This window comes from Dermacentor variabilis, chromosome 3, assembly GCF_050947875.1.
Source record: "Dermacentor variabilis isolate Ectoservices chromosome 3, ASM5094787v1, whole genome shotgun sequence".
NCBI classification, from domain to species: domain Eukaryota; kingdom Metazoa; phylum Arthropoda; class Arachnida; order Ixodida; family Ixodidae; genus Dermacentor; species Dermacentor variabilis.
In genome coordinates this window covers 184,247,399-184,262,277 of record NC_134570.1, presented here as the reverse complement: position 1 = coordinate 184,262,277, position 14,879 = coordinate 184,247,399, and the positions used below count along the sequence as shown (strand labels likewise).

Sequence of the window (14,879 nt, the reverse complement as noted above, 5' to 3'; positions counted from 1 at the left end):
TGGTCAATCTTGTGATTATGTTCCTGCGCATGCTCGGCAATGGCGTTCGTCGTGTCACTATTATTTCTTAACCCGCCGTGGTTGCTGAGTGGCTATGGTGTTGGGCTGCTGAGCACGAGGTCGCGGGATCGAATCCCGGCCACGGCGGCCGCATTTCGATGGGGGCGAAATGCAAAAACACCCGTGTGCTTAGATTTAAGTGCACGTTAAAGAACCCCAGGTGGTCAAAATTTCCGGAGTCCTCCACTACGGCGTGCCTCATAATCAGAAAGTGGTTTTGGCACGTAAAACCCCAAATATTATTATTATTTCTTACATCACGATTATGGTCCTTGAAAGATCGGAAAAATTCCCTGTTTCACTAATATATACTTTGTGGCAATCAGCGCATGGTATCTTTTACACGACTCCTGGGAATGATTCAACAGGTAACCCGTCTTTCACATTCATTAGCTGGTCCCGGAGCTTGCTGGTCAGGATGTGGGTAATGGGCAAGTCGCATTTTGAAAATACGCGCGACAGGGCCTCGCTGATTCTTTGGACGTAAGGGATGGCTGCAAGTGCGCAGATTGTCGTGCTGCTCTTTGTGCTTGGCTGTAATATACGCTTCTCGGTCCTGCGTATGAAATGACTGGGGTGGCCGTGGTGGGTTAGCTCACGGTGGATCGTCCGTAATTCGTTTTTCAGTGCATCGTCCTCTGAGAAGACACGTAGGGCACGTGTTATCAGGGACGACACTACGGTCGTCTTGTGGCCGAAAGGATGACGAAAATTAAACCTGAGGTAACGATCTGTGTGCATAGGCTTTTCTGTATGCTGAGAAGGCGAGAGCGCCCCTATCCCGACGAACCAGTACATCTAAGAAAAGCAACAAGTTCTACCTCTCGTGTTCAACGGGGAATTGTATGTGACAATTTTGGCGTTCAGGCAGTCCAGGAAGCGTTGGATGTCTTGCTTCTTCAAAATACAGAAGCAGTCGTCCGCGTAGCGATACAAAACATTAGGTGCCGGCTTGAATCTGGCCTGCACCTTTCCTGTCAAGGCTTCTATTGCTAGATTGGTCATGGTGACCGATATTGACGCTCTCATCGCCGTGCCATGCGTTTGCTGATAAAGGCTGCCCCCATAAGAAAAATACGTCTTGCTTAGAGAAAACTACAGCGGGTGGCTAAGTTTGGAGACATTGAAGGGCGTGCGACCAGGAAGACCACTGTCTGTTTCTACAGTTTCTTTGTACGGGGCTACTGCCCTAATCTACTGGGACACTATTGAAAAGTGATGTGACGTCGAACGAAACCATGGTGTCATCTTCACTCAGAGTGATGTTCTTTATCTTTGCTACAAATGTGGTTGAGTTTTCGACGTGCGTCGAGGTCTTACCGGCAAGAGGACTCAAAACCTAGTGAAGGTAGTCCGATAGTCGGTAGAGCGGTGATTTGGTGAAGTCGATGATAGGACGAAGTAGGACGTTTAGGCTTGTGCACATTTGGCAGGCCGTAGATTTCAGGGGCTGATCAGTTCGTACGGAGGAAACGGTGATAGAGGCCCACGTGGTGCGGAGGAACCAACTTCAACATCCTGGTCAGCAATTTTTGGAGTTTTGTCTGTAGTCTGCTTGTAGGGTCATAAGCTAGAGGACCGTACGTATGATGATCTTCGAGAAGGGCCAACATCTTGTGGTAGTTGCCCTTATCTAGCAGGACCGTAGCGTTGGCTTTATCCGAGGGTCGAATGGCGATGCTGCTGTTATTCTGTAGGCTTCAAATGGCTTGCTTCTCTGCTACCTGACTCCGTTCCATGCCTGACCAGACGAACTTTCGTCGAACCATTCATTACGTTACCTACCTGAGTACATATGGACAAGACGTCGTTACGAAGATACGTCGATTTGTCTCGGTCACTTCAAAAGTAGCAGCGTTCATGACGCACCTGGACTTCGACCTCGCGTATAAACGGGAGCACTTAACGCCGAGGAGTCTGCGATTAGGAACACCAGTTACCACGTCGTGGGGCCACCAGGTTATCGGTCAGGGTGAGCGGAAGATGCAACACGCAAGTGTTCTTGAGTGCCGTGAAAAACTGAGAAAGTTGGAAACGCACACATTTTTTGCACGTTGGCACCTTGAGCATCTGATGCCAGAGGACTTCCCAGCGGTGCAACTGCACGCAAACTACAAAGCAACCGCGAGTGTACGTCTTTATAGAACGTCACAAGATAGGAAACTACAGGCAATCCGTCCGCCCGGATGTGCCACAGGACGCACAAGACGTCATCAACCTATCTTCGTACACACCGACCGAGAAGGATGCTGCGGTACGGTACCGTGGTTTAAATTTAAACACAGACACACCGCCAAGGCCAAGAGATGTGGTCTGTGCGGTCGAACGTGCGGTCAGTCAACTTCCCTATGAAGTGCAAGAAGAATCCCTCACCCGTGCCATTGGTGTGCTTTCCGCTATGCGGAGACACGCTGCAAGAACGCATTCATCGGTAACAAAGAATCAAGCCGTTCAAAGCCTGCTGAATAACAGTAGCATCGCCATTCTATCATCCGACAAAGGCAACGCTACGGTCCTGCTAGATAAGAGCGACAACCACAAGAAGATGTTGGTCCTTCTCAAAGACCATCACACGTACGCTTCTCTGGCTTATGACCCTACAAGCAGACTACAGACCAAATTTCAAAAAACTGCTGACCAGGCTGTTCAAGTTGGTCCCTCCACACTACGTAAGTGTCTGTCACATATGCTCGCACGAACGGATCAGCCCCTGCATTGTACGGCCTGCCAAAATTACGCAAGCCGGACATCCCACTTCGTCCTATTGTCGACTTCACCAGATCACCACTCATCCGCATTTTTAGCGAAGATAAAGGACAGCATGCTGAGTGAAGATGACACCATGGTTTGTTCGACGTTGTCGGGCCCTTGGGCCCTCCCTGCAGCGCGCACGGGGGAAGCCTTTGAAACGCGTGCCACAACGGCACTCGTCGCATGCAGCATGCGCACCGATCGCGTATCGTGAGAACTCGCGCGGGGAACGCCGGGAAGGCGGCTGCCCGATAAGAAGGCAGCGGAGACGGGACTCGGGGCTTCTCTTTTCCGGGGCGTGGGCCTAGGGAGGCGCTGGTGGGGCGTGGCGCGTCTAGGTTTCTTTCCGAGCGTGCTGCAGAGCAGGGGGAAGAGTGTTTTTGTATTGTGTCCGCATGAAAGAGTGTTCTTGTTGTTCGCTTTTGGGACTGTGTCTGCACGCCTGGTTCGGTGCTTGCTTGCTTTCTGCGCTTTATGCATTCTGTTATCGACCGAAAGATTGTGTTGGTTGACGGTTTGTAACGGCCGTTCTTTCGTCGCTCGCTTTGGCTTGCATGCCTCGCTGCTTGTATGCTGCTTTTGTTGCCTCGCTGTGCTGCCGCTTGCTTCTTTGCCTTGTTCTTTTTTGCTATTGGCCGCGAGGCTGCGGTAATTGAGTGTTTCATTATATCGTAAATTAAAGCGGTTTTTGTTCCTCGCGCCATTGGTCCTTTGTCGTGCTGGTCGCGGCTCGCGGACCCCCTGAGCGAAGGCGAGAGGCCTTCAACGTCATATCGCTTTTCACTAGTGTCCCAGTGTATTAGGCAGTAGCCACGCGCAAAGAAGCCCTAGAAGCAGACAGTGACCTTCCTGGTCCCACGCCTTTCCACGTCTCCGCCGCAAAGACGAAGAGCCGGTAAATTTCATCATCCGCTCAGCGTGCAAGACGGCAATGGGACTGCTCCAGTCCGCCAGCACACAGCGTCTCCTCCAGCTTGGAGTATACAACACCCTCACAGAGCTCATAGAGACACACAAGACTGCACAGATACACCGTCTTTCTCACACCAAACATGGCCGTTGCATTCTTACTCGTCTTAACATAAACCCTACAAGTGACATCCACCCACTGCTCCCCTCCCGACTGGAGTCTGCAGTCGGCTGGTCATCGAACCCATGGCCAAGAATATGCTACCCAGCCGCCACGATAGGCGCCGCCAACTGAAGGCACAAGCCTTACACGTCACCTACTCCGCCGACGAACATGATATGTGCGTGGACGCTGCGAAATGCGACTCTAACACATACGTAGCCTGCGTAGCGACGCCAACCAAACCATTCTCATCAGCGCCGCTGCAGTGCTCACACATTCCTCCACCGCTGCTGAAGAGTTCGCGATCGCGCGAGCCATCGCGGATCCCCGCAGACGCACGCTTCTCAGTGACTCTAAACAAGCGATCCGAAATTTCTCCAAAAACTCCCTTCGTCTCCCCGCCGCACACATCCTCCGCGGTTGCACTCTCGACAGAACTGTTAGCTTACTGTGGGTACCTGCTCACGCGTGGTACTGTGGGCATGAAGGGGCCGACCGTTTAGCCTGAGGCCTAACTTACCGCGAGGCGTGCCCCTCGAACCCGGATGCTCTCGTAGAGGCCCCCAAATCCTATGGTGGCATTACTAACTTCTTCAAGGAGACGAGACCCCTGTACCCACCTCACCACCCCGGCCTCGACCGAGCGCAAGCCGCCATTCTTCGCAGACTGCAGACCGATTCTATTCTCAGTCCTTCTAGGGTTTATTTAATAATGGCGGGGATTACGACCACATCTGTACTAAGTGCGTCCACGGAGTGTTCGCCACTCGGGCACACATTCTCTGGGGATGCCAGGGTAACTCTCCCCCACAATGATTACTGCCAGCTCCCTTCGAAGAGGGTTGGAACTAGCTACTGACAAAAGCAGACAAGAAAACAATCTGACACCCGTCTCGTGGGCCCAAGACGTCGCCGCCACATGGGAGTCACACTAGGCCTACCTGCCCTAAATTCCAGCCATGCAGTAGCAAATAAAGTTGTTTCTCTCTATATCTCCCCGCGCATAGCCAGCTGCTGTAGTGTTTTGTAAGCAACACATGTTTTTCTTATGAGGGCATCCTTTATCAGCAAACGCATGCGCCGCCATGAGAGCATCATTATCGGTCACCCCGGCCAAACTACTAATGGAAGCCTGGGAAGGAAAGGTGCTGGCCACATTCAACCCGGCACCTAAAGTTTGGTATCGCCACGTGGATGACTGCTTCTGTATTTTGAAGAAGCAAGACATCCAACGCTTCCTGGACTGCGTGAACGCCCAAAACGCGCACATACAATTCACCGTTGAACACGAGATGTACAACTTGTTGCCTTTCTTGGATGTACTGGTTCGTCAGGATGGGGGCGCTCTCGCCTTCTCAGTATAGAGGAATCCTACGCACACAGCTCGTTACCTCAGGTTTAATTTTTGTTTTCCTGTGGGCCACCAGACGTCCGTAGTGTCGTCGCTGATAACACGCGCCGTACGCATCTGCTCAGTAGACAATGTACTCAAAAAGGAATTACGGGTGATCCACCGTGAGCTACCCGCAACGGCTACTCTGATCGTTTCATACGCAGGATCGAGAAGGGGTTATTACAGTCAAGCTCGGAGAACAACACGACAATCTCTACAAGTGCAGGCATCCTTTACGTTCAAGGAATCAGCGAGGCACTGTTGCGCGTATTTCCAAAATGCGACTTGCCCATTACCCACATCCCTACCAGCAAGCTCCAGGGCCAGGAAATGAATGTGGAAGGCGGGTTACCTGTTGAATCATCCCCTGGAGTCGTGTATAAGATACCATGCGCTGATCGCCACAAAGTATGTATTGGTGAAAGAGGGAAGTTCTCCAGACGCCTTAATGAACATAAACGCGACGTGAGAAATAATAGTCACATGACAAACGCCATTCCCGAGCATGCACAGGAACACAATCACAAGATTGACTGCGACAATGCCACTGTTGTTGCCAAATAAAAGAACATCTCATCCCAGCAGCTGCTAGGATCGCTAATCATTCAATCGACGCCTGCCACGATTAACCGTACAGCAGGGACTATGCCTGCCATTTACGCACTTTCGTTACGTCCCGTGCTTGCTACATAAGTCGCGACGATTTCCTGTCGAACTCAGTGGACATAGAACCCGAACGCCGTTCCGAAACGTCGGATTAAACATCAGAGATGGTCAATGACTATGATACCCTTCATTTCCATGCCTGACTAGATGAACTTTCGTTGAACCCTTGATTAAGTTAGAATGGTCAAGTAGAAGCCTTGGACGAAACTGTAAGGGACAGGCCATCTTACGAAGAACGCCTAATTCCTGTTTTTTCTGTGAATAATGTTCCAGAATACCTCAATGTTGCAGGCTTTGTTAAGCATCATTGAGCCGAAGTCGTGCAGCCTCTTGAAGTCACTGACCGCACCAATTAAGCCTTCGGAAAAGACGTTCAAGCAAGTAACAGAAGTACTTCGCAATCACTTCACCCCGACAGTAGGTGATAGGATTGCGAGCAAAATTTCACGAGATGTCAGCTTCTCCATGACGATATCACACAGTATGTACCTGATCTCAGGAAACTCACTCAAACCTGTAAATACAGCAGCTATTTCGTCGAATAACTTGAGACAGGTTTGTGTGCGGTTTATTCTGTACCCACATTCAGCGATATTTGTTGGCAGAATATCAAACGCTGTCGTTCCGCAATGGTGCTGAGCGTGCGCTTGTTCTAGAAGGTAAAAAAATGTCGAGGATGCGCACGCGAAATGAGCTGCCGACAAATTTCACAAAATGAGCTGCCGACGAATTTCACAAAATGAGCGCCGAAGACGAAACGAAAACTTCGGCAGTACGTTACTCCCGTAGCGCGTGAAGGCGAAAGCCTCCTGCACACTTGATTATTAGATTATACGGCCGCATGGTTGTATAACTTCTTCAAATACATAACGAGCCGCAGTGTGAAGTAAAGGTGTGGCAAGCCATTCTCTGCGAGCTTCGGCCTCCTCTATACGTTGCGTCTCGCATCGTCGTATTGCTATTTTCGCAGTTCGGATTCTCAGGCTAGTTTTCGACGCTTAGCTGCGGCATCGCGCGCTCGTACAGCGGGGTCAGACTCGCGATAATGACTTGTCTCTTCGACTTTGCGTTGCATCCTTTCTGCAGGGGGAAAGCAGCATTCGCAGTCGAACGCCTTGCTCCCGCTGCTTCGCATGCCGGACGTCGTTCCCCGCTTAGCGAGCATCCTAGGCCGTAGCGTACTTCAGAAGTGACTGTTAAATGCTTCATTGACGGTTCCGGTGCTTGTTTTGGGCTTGTTCTTTATTGAAACGCATGCTGTTCAATGTGCTGTATGAGGGATTTCAATGTATGTATGAACTGTTCACTTCGCTGAGGGCTTGTAGCCTCAGCCGTAAGAGGGTGTGAGCCATTGCAATTTTGCTTGCTTGCAAGCGTGCGAGCCGTCGCTTACGGGGGTATGGGCCATTGCTGATGATAGTTACCACTCGACTAGACGCTGTACCTTCAGATATGAGCCATTGCAACCAGCTTCTTATCGTTTTCGAAGTAAAAGAAGCAGTCTTTGAAGTTTTATTGCGGTGGCTCGGATAACACTTTGCCCGCACCGCTCCGCATATTGTTGATATGTGCACGAACTGCGGCAAGGGCCACATTTATTTATTTATTTATTTATTTATTTATTTACTTACTTACTTACTTACTTACAGTACCTCAAGTAGCCCTGCTGGAAGGGTTTTATATAAGGGGTGGGCGGGCATACAAATTAGCAGAAACACAATACCACTGCAGAAAGCACTTCAATGAGTTAGAACAGAAACAGCAACGAAGAAAAACGTACAAACTACAACCTTTCGAACCTCCACAAGTTAAGAAATAGGAAAAAGCATAAGAAAAACACGGGAACTTATCAAATATGACAGTGGACATGTGTTGAACGTAATGTGTACAAAAGTGGCACTAACATTTTTCTAGGTATAGAACACGGTCATTAAAAACAGGCAGACATTTCATAAACAGGTCCGCAGAAACATGTTTAAAAGAATAATACAGATGATACGAGCAAATAACGCAACCTGGCAAGTGATTGAATGGCGAACCTAAAACGCGCAAGATCATCATGAATAGTAACGCTGACGGGGAGATTATTCCAGTCGATGCCCGTTTGAGAAAAGAAAGAATGAAGAAGATCAGTTGTCTTAGCATGCGGCGTATAAACTGCTTTATGGTGACTGATACCGCTTGAAAGACGATATGCTGGTTTCATAAGGGTGTTGTAGGGAGGGAATGTATGGTATATCTTATGATATAGGCAAAGTCTGAATGTTTTGCGGCGCCTATATAGTTTGGGAAGTTTAGCCTTTAATTTTGCCTGAGTGAGACATCTATTATACGAGTAGCCAGAAACTATAAATCTGGCTCCTCAATTTTGTACCGACTCGAGTGTCTTATAAAAAGGAAGCTTTAGCTCTGGCCCAACTCCCATGGGGCCTATTCAAATACATGTAAAACTCAAAAACGCTTTTATGAGATAACCCTTGAAGCTAATTTAATGAAATTGGTTGCACTCGAGAGAGAAAGGTAAATTGTAGTGACTGTTGGAAACGGAATTTCTCTTTAGGGCCCGAAGTTTGTTGAACCATATTTCAAAAATTCGAAAGTTCGAAAAAAATAGAAGCACGAAGTTTACAAATTATTAGCTATCCATGAAAAGAGATATCAGGGTTCTCTAAACGGCATCCATTAGATCTTTTAAAGCGTAGAAATTCTGTACGTCATTTTATATATTACGTGAATTTGTTACGTGGTGTACAAAGGTTCTGCAAAAGCTCTATATACACATTATTAATTTTTTATCATTTATGTGCAACATATTATTTTTGTCTGCTTTAGATGTAATATAAGATGTCATTCACAGAATTTCGATATCATAATTCAATACAAAGCTACGGAATTGTACATTGATAGTTTCGTTTTCTGAAAATTTGCGATTTTCGCCAATTTTTAGTAAACAATTGACGATATAAATTTATATAAATTCTAAGTTTTTCTTTAAAATGCAGTAGACCTCCTCAAGTTTGGCGCAGTGGTTGGCGAGAGAAACAATTTCTCCTTTTACGTGTATTTATATAGGCGCACCCGAGCAAAAGCTGTCCTCTTAAGGTTGTGTTTATGAAGGTCCCATACCGAGCACGCATATTGTTACTTATGTCTTACAAGATATTGATAGGCTTAAAGCGGAGGGCGGGGAAAGTGCATTTTACGTCGTACATATCGAAGGGTGCGGTTAGCTTCGTTTGTGATGTGTGTGACGCGTGATGACCACGTGAGTTCGAGGGTGATCTTAAGTCTTAATTATTTGAGAGAATGTACTGAACAAATGGCCTCAGGATTAAGTATGTACGTATTAGTTTGATATTCTTGTCGTCAATGAAAATAAATTACGGAAGTTTTCTGAATATTAGGCACCATGAGCCACGTATGGCAGCCAAGTGTAACGTATATTAGGTGGCGCTGAAACATTAGTCTATCGGTGGGATTAGTGATGGAATGGTAAATGACACAATCATCCTCGAATATCGAATAAACGAATGTTTGAAGAGATGCACGCGGTTAGGACACTTGTGTAGATTTAAAAAAAAAAAAAGTAGCGGGCCGAGTACTGTGTCTTGTGGGGCACTGGAGGTGACAGTACACAAGGGGGAGTTTACTTCATTGGTGGAAACGAACTGTTGACGATCGGTGAAGAACACTCTTATACATTCAAGCACTAAGGGGTCTAAGTCTACATGCGATAATTTGGGAAGCGTCGACGATGAGGTACTTTATCGAAGGCCTTTCTCTTATTTGAGAAATATGACATCTAATTGAATGTTATTTCCTAGGCTAGAAGTCCAATCGAGAACTCTGGAACTTGGGAATCGTGGGACACCACAAGGGTCTGTCCTATCTCCCATGTTATTTAATTTGGCAATGTCAAAAGTGGCTCGAGGTCTCGCGCAGATTGAGGGTATCCACTTTGCTATATATGCAGATGATGTAACAATCTGGAGTGCTGGAGGTAATATGCGACAAACAGAGACCAAACTACAGGAAAGCATTTATGTGGTAGAAACAACACTTGAGGGTATGGGACTGAACAGCTCTGCTAAAAAATCAGAACTATTGGTATTACGGAGCAGTAACCGGGGGCGTAAGCCCATCGAATATATCCCAGAGGAAGAACCCCGCATTGACATATACGCCAAGAATGGAGACCCAATCAGGCAGGTGGAGACTATTAGAGTGCTAGGACTTCTCCTGCAAGCGAATGGATCTAATGGCAGGATGATAGAGCACATCTCTAACAAGTCAGAAGAAGTCATTAGGCTTCTGCGTAGAGTTACCAACAAGCATAAGGCGCTAGGAGAAGACAGTGCCATAAGATTGGTACATGCATTCGCCTTTTGCCACTACTCGTACGTGGCTGGCATGCTACAATGGACACAGGCTGATAAGAACAAGCTCAACGCTTTAATCAGACGACTTATAAAGATTGCACTAGGACTTCCCATCAACACGGCCAATGATAGCTTGTTGCGCCTCGGGCTGCATAACCCACTAGAGGAGATAGCTGAGGCTCAACAGGTGGCCCACCAGGAGAGACTAATGGGGACATGACCTGGGAGGGCACTACTTGAAGAAATTGGCGCAGAAATTAACAACCACACCAACGAAGGAGGATTATTAACACAATTACCAGAGGGACTACGAGAAACAATAAAGACGACCCCGTTCCCTAGGAGCATGCACCCGACACATAACCTCGAGAGACGGAAGGCAAGGGTGAAGGCACTCCTTCAAGACATAGATCCACATAAGCAGCAGGCGGTGCTCGTTGACGCTGCCTGGGTTAAAAATAAGGATGCGTATACCTCCGTTGTCGTAGACACTCAAGGTAACATACGGGATGCCATCACCATCTATACCAAGGACCCAACAGTAGCCTTATACCAAGGACCCAACAGGCGATTCCCTTAGCCATCCGGGCTAATCGGTGCACACATATTTACAGCGACTCTAGAAGAGCCATACGCAACTTTACCAACGGATATGTAACACGGATAGCAACAAAATTACTAGAGAAGGTCAACAGTGAGAGGATTGAAATCCGCTGGTTTCCTGCTCATCTGGGGGTGTTGGACGGAGCTCGGAGAAACCTCAATGAGGTGGCAAATGAATCAGCACGAGGACTTTCTGGCCGTGCTCTTCAAGACCGAGCAACTTACATTTCACCCGGAGAACACAGGGATCGATTATTAACATACAATGAAATCACGAAGCATTATTATTTAAGCAGGAGGGAATACCCATTGCCACACGGTAAGCTTTGCAGAGCCGAAGCGGTCACATTACGTTTGCTACAGACAAGAACATACCCAAGTCCAGATTTTATTAACAGGATCTATCCGGAGAGGCAAACTCAAATCAACTGTAATACGTGCAATGGCATCATTACTCTTGACCACATGCTTTGGCACTGCCCCGCGGCCTTCGCAGACTGTGACAAGGAAGAAGAATGGTGGCGGCATATGCTACACAGCGAATCACTCTCTGACCAATTACGGGCAGTCCAGAAGGCCCGCGATGTGGCTGAAGGGCTCGGCCTGACAGTCCCAACGTGGGAGCGGCCCGCGTCAACCTAGGGTTGACCTTCAGGACCCAATAAAGTTCTTCTTACCTTACCTTACCTTACAAGGTAAAAATTTAGCGTGTGAGTGAATAACGTGTTCTATAATCTTTGAACACATACTGGTGTGGGTAATGCGACGTCATGTGTTTGTTGAGCCACTTTCAATTATGTATTACTTTGCCAATTTTCAAATATCAAGGAACAGAGCTTGATTCGCGGAACTGTTGGAAGCTTTGTACTAAAATGACGCTAGCGATATGCTTAGTATTCTTTAATATTTTGCCATTATTGCACTCAATTCCTGCAGATGAGGTAAGTTTTACTAAGTCTATGGTTTTAGATATGCCAAGGGGTTCGAAATCGACACTGCGCATGCATGGATGATCGAAAAGGGAGTACGCTGGAAGGCTTTCGGAAGGTTCATTGGTGAATAGAGATCGAAATGTTGTGTTTAGAGTCTCGGCAACTTGATGCTTTGTGATGGCGATACCGGCTTCATCCAACACACATATATGTGTCGAAGAATCACGACGATTGATGATCCTCCCAAATTGCTTTGGGCGCTGCGGCGTATTAGTGAAGGTACTATCAAGCCGAAGAAGATGCGCTTACTGCTTGCTAATAGAGTCGAATAGCTTGGCCGTAGATCAATATTTGTCCGACGCGTACGAAGTACTTACCAATTTGGCGGACCTCAATCGGCGCTTTTTTGTTCAGTCGTTCTAAATCTTTATGAAAGTATGGCGGCATAGTTCGCTCACGGATATATTTTACTGGAATGTATGCTTTTATTAGCCACTACATTTCATTTTTAAAGGGCGATTAATTCAAATCTACAGAGCGTGCATGGAAATCTGAGAAAAAATGAGGCGCAAGAATTGCCCAGTTTGGTGTTGTATTATATTGATAGTGTTATTATTTTATTCCTGGTGTTTCGGCGGAAAGATTCGCATAGGTACGCGCCGTGGATCACTGCGTGGTCGCTGATGATATCGAGGTAATTAAGATGGAAGAAGCTGCCAGGTTGTGAACTTAGCACAAAGTCAAGAATGTTAGATGACTGCGCTGTGCATCTAGTTGCCGAGCTGATTAGTTGCGATACGAAAAATGTAAGGCGCGTGTTTGTGAAATCGCTTTCTTCATTTGTTTCGATACTGTGTGAGATAGGTCAGAGCAGGTAATGCATGGGAAGTTAAAATTGCCGAAGTTAATGATAGAACCTTGGAATACAGAGAAGATACCTTGTGTAATATATCATGGATCAACGATGCAAGTGAGCGTTCACTATGTAGAGGACGGTAGCAACCACCGATTATTTTGGGGGGCTCACAGCCTAGCAGATGACGAAAATAATTTCTAAAGGGAAAGGAACAGTTATAGTGGCGCACTGCGAAGAGCGGTGAGCACTTATAAGAACGCCGCCACTTCGCTTTCTCTCATGGTCATGTCGAAATAAATCACAGTCAGGGAAAATAGAATGACGCTCTTGGTAACCAACAGATGAATTTAGCCGGGTTTCATTAAGTATTACGAAGTTGGATGAGAACGAGTCGATGAGACTGCCTAGAGCATCACCTTTGTGCAAAACACTTCTGTTGTTAGTAAAAAGAAACGACAGATCATTTCGCTGGTTATGATTGAGAACAGAGTGCAATTGCTGCGATCCGAGCTTGGCAACTTCTTGACTGGTGCCGTGAATATGAATGTGCGATTCCCAAATATAAGTTTGTTATAGCGTAGTTTGAATGAATCATTTCGGCTTTTCTAGAAGTTGACTGTTTACGTGCACAACGAGTTCTTGGAGAGTAGTAGTCCTTAATGCTTATACCAGGTACTATGATTCTACGTCCTGCCACAAGAACATGCTCTCTTTCTTTGAAATGCGCGAACTTGACTACCACAGGACGTTTTGCTTCGCAACGGAAAGTATCAAGACAGTGAGCGCGTTCAATATCTCGTGTCTCGATGGTTAACTGGAGATTAGAAGCGCAGTAATCTAACACTTTTTTCTTACTGTGCCCAAGTTTCTCCATCTGCATCGGCTAGCCCGTAAAATATTAAATTGTGCCTGAGCGCTCTGTCCTCCGCCTCGTCTACACGGGAGCTAACGCAGTGACTTGGTTAGCTTGGCTCTGAGCAAGTGTCTCAAGGACCTTGACCTGAGTTTTTACACCGGTAAAAGAACCACAATCCTCTTCTAGTTTCCTATGTTACTGTTGGATGGTGTCAAGGATTTGATTGTTTTCACTTAGCTTAGTTTTTAGGAGATCTCATTTCAATTAATAGCGTTGATTGTCCTTGCTTGAGTTAGCCGAGAGCCTTTGCCAGATCACAGTGCTCGTCAGATGCGGAAGGAGTTGTTTGAGTACCGGTTGTACCGGAATTTTCCCTAACGTCTCTCGCCAGAAGAAGCAACAATGCAAGAACATAATGACAGTATGGCGTAACATTGTTATGGGCTCAGCAGCACTACAATGCTAGCCTAACGCGTATGTCGCCAGAATTAAGTGATTTTTACCTGCAAGAGAAAGGACAGGATTTTAGTGAGCAAAAAAAACCCTGCTGGTGTGCCACCAAGCCTACTGGACGGAATGCCGATTCCAGGATGTATTTTATGTGTTCACTGGGGCGCTTTCAGCGGTGTGAAGAGTGAACATTTTTGGAGCTTGCGCAGGTGGGGTTGCGATGATGGCGCTGGTTCCATGGGGCACTGTCTTTGTTTGAAGGGCTGTTTGTTGACGTCACAAAGCAACTTTACCCTTGATTGTCGAACTGATGTCAAGCAAAGCTGCACCTAAAACTACGTACTGAGCGTACTCCACGTACTCTACGTGCAGGGAAGAAATGCTTCGCATCGAAGCATCGTTGAAGATGGTGAGTTCGTTCAAGTTCATAACGAGCTCACCATTTCAATAATGCTTCATTGCGAAGCATTTCTTCCCTGGACGCAGAGCAAAACCAGAATGAGCTCACCATCTTGATTGAAGCTGTATTGCGAAGCATTTCTTTCCTGCGCGCGCTGCAAAGCAAGAAGGAGCTCGCCATCTTTAATGAATGTTCAATGCGATGCATTTGTTTCCTGCACGCGGACCAAAGCCAGAACAAGCACACCATCTTGACTGCAGCATCAATGCGATGAATTTCGTCCCCGCACGAGGAGCAACGACAGAACGAACTCACCATCTTCAATGAAGCTTCAATGGGAAGCATTCTTCCCTGCACGTAGAGCAAAAGCAGAAAGATTTCATGACCTCCCAGGGAAATGTTCGCTGTGGGAGCACTAAACGAGCCGGCCACGAGAGCATGGCGACGTACTAGGGCGGAAC

The 14,879-nt window shown here is 47.1% G+C and overlaps 1 protein-coding gene across 1 annotated transcript in view; it reads right to left on the bottom strand.

Annotated features, from left to right (window-relative positions):
• Nucleotides 1–14,879, bottom strand: part of LOC142574941 (uncharacterized) — an 83,596-nt gene that overhangs the window by 36,383 nt on the left and 32,334 nt on the right. The gene's annotated exons all lie outside the window — the stretch shown is intronic.